This window comes from Rattus rattus, chromosome 11 (assembly GCF_011064425.1).
Source record: "Rattus rattus isolate New Zealand chromosome 11, Rrattus_CSIRO_v1, whole genome shotgun sequence".
NCBI classification, from domain to species: Eukaryota; Metazoa; Chordata; class Mammalia; order Rodentia; family Muridae; genus Rattus; species Rattus rattus.
The window spans coordinates 8286686-8291765 of NC_046164.1; the positions used below are offsets into that span (position 1 = coordinate 8286686).

General features: G+C 38.8%; 1 non-coding gene across 1 annotated transcript; it reads left to right on the plus strand.

Annotated features, from left to right (window-relative positions):
* The first annotated feature begins 1471 nt into the window (after positions 1–1471).
* LOC116913036 lies at positions 1472–1578 on the plus strand. Its single transcript, XR_004389573.1, has one exon. It is a non-coding gene; the product is annotated as a U6 spliceosomal RNA (small nuclear RNA).
* The last annotated feature ends 3502 nt before the right edge of the window (positions 1579–5080 follow it).

A 5080-nucleotide genomic window follows, 5' to 3' on the forward strand; every position in this document is an offset into this window, starting at 1 on the left:
TCCATCCCTGGGAACCACAGTGACAACTCATTCCAGACATTCTAAATTACACTTGCCTTAAAAGCAGCTTTAGGACTGGAGTCACTGAATCAACAGGTTTGAATTGCTGGTATATCTCCTTACCCTTTCTCATAGAGAAGAGGAGGGGAGGGGAGGAAGAGACGGGGAGGAAAAGAAAGATCTGAACTCCCAACTTGTTTTGCACCATGGATCTAAAGGACAGGAGTTTCTTTTTTTTATTAACTTGAATATTTCTTATATACATTTCGAGTGTTATTCCCTTTCCCGGTTTCCGGGCAAACATCCCCCTCCCCCCTCCCCTTCCTTATGGGTGTTCCCCTCCCCACCCTCCCCCTATTGCCGCCCTCCCCCCAACTGTCTAGTTCACTGGGGGTTCAGTCTTAGCAGGACCCAGGGCTTCCCCTTCCACTGGTGCTCTTACTAGGCTATTCATTGCTACCTATGAGGTCAGAGTCCAGGGTCAGTCCATGTATAGTCTTTAGGTAGTGGCTTAGTCCCTGGAAGCTCTGGTTGCTTGGCATTGTAGGACAGGAGTTTCTGCTGAACCCTCCAGTCCTTCTCAGGTGGTTCCTTCCTGTTAACCTGCCCAGGCAGTTGACAATGGATATTCTGAGCCAGGAATAAAGTTCTTCCTCTCTCCCAACAGATTCCCCAGCCCCTGGAAGTCATACCTGAAATGTATTTTCTGTAGATGATGTAGAAGCCAAGAAGGCTTTGAAACAACTTGGAAGGTCTCTTTTTTGCCACACTATGGAATAATTTCCGTTTCATACAGCCAGCAAGGAAAGTGTATGAGTCTCCCATCCTTTGTCTGTTGACATCATGTCATTACAGACTTTCCTGGCATGGCCCTCTTTAGGTTAGCTGTTTAGTGAACTCACATCACTTTCCCCAGCTGTCTGCTGTGTATAGAGATTGTTGGCAGGATGGCGAGTAAGTCAAAGTGCTATAAACAGAAGTGTGATGTGAGAGAAGTTACAGAGGTAAATCCACCAGAGGGGTCCAACCCTGGGTGGGCAGTTGTTTTGAGAAAGTGTTTGCATATTGTGGTGTTGGGGACTAGAATCCCAGAACCTTACACATTATAAACAAGCACTTTACTACTGTGCCACAACTGAAGCTTTTTAATAGAAATATATTTAGTATAGTATATTAATATAAATAATATTTATGTTATTATATGATATTTATTTATTATACAATATATTACAACAATTTTACATAATATATAAATGTAAAATATTATAATCAATATATTATATGTAATATAAATATATAAACTGTAACAAATTATAATTAACATAATAAATAATATTTTATGTAATAATATAAAAAATATTTAAGGCTACCATGAGCCTTGTGACACTGTTACTGCTCTGAGCTTTGGCCTTAAACCTGAATGCAGTATCCCAAGTCAAGGGAGAACCTCCATCATGAAAACGGTCTTTGAGTGCTCGCTTCGGCAGCACATATACTAAAATTGGAACGATACAGAGAAGATTAGCATGGCCCCTGCGCAAGGATGACACGCAAATTCGTGAAGCGTTCCATATTTTTAACATAGATGGAGAAACCAAGATATTCCATGACAAAACCAAATTTACACAATATCTTTCTACAAATCCAGCACTACAAAGGATAATAAATGGTAAAGCCCAACATAAGGAGGCAAGCTATACCCAAGAAGAGGCAAGAAACTAATCGTCTTGGCAACAAAACAAAGAGAAGAAAAGCACACAAACATAACACATCCAAATATGAATATAACAGGAAGCAATAATCACTATTCCTTAATATCTCTCAACATCAATGGCCTCAACTCCCCAATAAAAAGACATAGATTAACAAACTGGATACATAGCGAGGACCCTGCATTCTGCTGCCTACAGGAAACACACCTCAGAGACAAAGACAGACACTACCTCAGAGTGAAAGGCTGAAAACAACTTTCCAAGCAAATGGTCGGAAGAAGCAAGCTGGAGTAGCCATTCTAATATCAAATAAAGTCAATTTTCAACTAAAAGTCATCAAAAAAGATAAGGAAGGACACTTTATATTTATCAAAGGAAAAATCCACCAAGATGAACTCTCAATCCTAAATATCTATGCCCCAAATACAAGGGCACCTACATACGTAAAAGAAACCTTACTGAAGCTCAAAACACACATTGCACCTCACACAATAATAGTAGGAGACTTCAACACCCCACTCTCATCAATGGACAGATCATGGAAACAGAAATTAAACAGAGACGTAGACAGACTAAGAGAAGTCATGAGCCAAATGGACTTAACGGATATTTATAGAACGTTCTACCCTAATGCAAAAGGATATACCTTCTTCTCAGCTCCTCATGGTACTTTCTCCAAAATTGACCATATAATTGGTCAAAAAACGGGCCTCAACAGGTACAGAAAGATAGAAATAATCCCATGCGTGCTATCAGACCACCACGGCCTAAAGCTGGTCTTCAATAACAATAAGGGAAGAATGCCCACATATACGTGGAAATTGAACAATGCTCTACTCAATAATAACCTGGTCAAGGAAGAAATAAAGAAAGAAATTAAAAACTTTTTAGAATTTAATGAAAATGAAGGTACAACATACCCAAACTTATGGGACACGATGAAAGCTGTGCTAAGAGGAAAACTCATAGCGCTGAGTGCCTGCAGAAAGAAACAGGAAAGAGCATATGTCAGCAGCTTGACAGCACACCTAAAAAGCTCTAGAACAAAAAGAAGCAAATACACCCAGGAGGAGTAGAAGGCAGGAAATAATCAAACTCAGAGCTGAAATCAACCAAGTAGAAACAAAAGGACCATAGAAAGAATCAACAGAACCAAAAGTTGGTTCTTTGAGAAAATCAACAAGATAGATAAACCCTTAGCGGACTAATGAGAGGACACAGAGAGTGTCCAAATTAACAAAATCAGAAATGAAAAGGGAGACATAACTACAGATTCAGAGGAAATTCAAAAATCATCAGATCTTACTATAAAAGCCTATATTCAACAAAACTTGAAAATCTGCAGGAAATGGACAATTTCCTAGACAGATACCAGGTACGAAGTTAAATCAGGAACAGATAAACCAGTTAAACAACCCCATAACTCCTAAGGAAATAGAAGCAGTCATTAAAGGTCTCCCCAACCAAAAGAGCCCAGGTCCAGACGGGTTTAGTGCAGAATTCTATCAGACCTTCATAGAAGACCTCATACCAATATTATCCAAACTATTCCACAAAATTGAAACAGATGGAGCACTACAGAACTCCTTCTATGAAGCCACAATTACTCTTATACCTAAACCACACAAAGACCAAACAAAAAAAGAGAACTTCAGACCAATTTCCCTTATGAATATCGACGCAAAAATACTCAATAAAATTCTGGCAAACCGAATCCAAGAGCACATCAAAACAATCATCCACCATGATCAAGTAGGCTTCATCCCAGGCATGCAGGGATGGTTTAATATACGGAAAACCATCAATGTGATCCATTATATAAACAAACTGAAAGAACAAAACCACATGATCATTTCATTAGATGCTGAGAAAGCATTTGACAAAATTCAACACCCCTTCATGATAAAAGTCCTGGAAAGAATAGGAATCCAAGGCCCATACCTAAACATAGTAAAAGCCATATACAGCAAACCAGTGGCTAACATTAAACTAAATGGAGAGAAACTTGAAGCAATCCCACTAAAATCAGGGACTAGACAAGGCTGCCCACTCTCTCCCTACTTATTCAATATAGTTCTTGAAGTTCTAGCCAGAGCAATCAGACAACAAAAGGAGGTCAAGGGGATACAGATCGGAAAAGAAGAAGTCAAAATATCACTATTTGCAGATGATATGATAGTATATTTAAGTGATCCCAAAAGTTCCACCAGAGAACTACTAAAGCTGATAAACAACTTCAGCAAAGTGGCTGGGTATAAAATTAACTCAAATAAATCAGTAGCCTTCGTCTACACAAAAGAGAAACAAGCCGAGAAAGAAATTAGGGAAACGACACCCTTCATAATAGACCCAAATAATATAAAGTACCTCCGTGTGACTTTAACCAAGCAAGTAAAAGATTTGTACAACAAGAACTTCAAGACTCTGAAGAAAGAAATTGAAGAAGACCTCAGAAGATGGAAAGATCTCCCATGCTCATGGATTGGCAGGATTAATATAGTAAAAATGGCCATTTTACCAAAAGCGATCTACAGATTCAATGCAATCCCCATCAAAATACCAATCAATTCTTCAAAGAGTTAGACAGAACAATTTGCAAATTCATCTGAATAACAAAAAACCCAGGATAGCTAAAACTATCCTCAACAATAAAAAAGGACTTCAGGGGAATCGCTATCCCAGAACTCAATCAGTATTACAGAGCAATAGTGATAAAAACTGCATGGTATTGGTACAGAGACAGACAGATAGACCAATGGAATAGAATTGAAGACCCAGAAATGAACCCACACACCTATGGTCACTTGATTTTTGTCAAAGGAGCCAAAACCATCCAATGGAAAAAGATAGCATTTTCAGCAAATGGTGCTGGTTCAACTGGAGGTCAACATGTAGAAGAATGCAGATCGATCCATGCTTATCACCCTGTACAAAGCTTAAGTCCAAGTGGATCAAGGACCTCCACATCAAACCAGACACACTCAAACTAATAGAATAAAAACTAGGGAAGCATCTGGAACACATAGGCACTGGAAAAATTTCCTGAACAAAACACCAATGGCTTATGCTCTAAGATCAAGAATCGACAAATGGGATCTCATAAAACTACAAAGCTTCTGTAAGGCAAAGGACACTGTGGTTAGGACAAAACGGCAACCAACAGATTGGGAAAAGATCTTTACCAATCCTACAACAGATAGAGGCCTTATATCCAAAATATACAAAGAACTCAAAAAGTTAGACCGCAGGGAGACAAATAACCCTATTAAAAAATGGGGTTCAGAGCTAAACAAAGAATTCACAGCTGAGGAATGTCGAATGGCTGAGAAACACCTAAAGAAATGTTCAACATCTTTTTAGTCATCAGG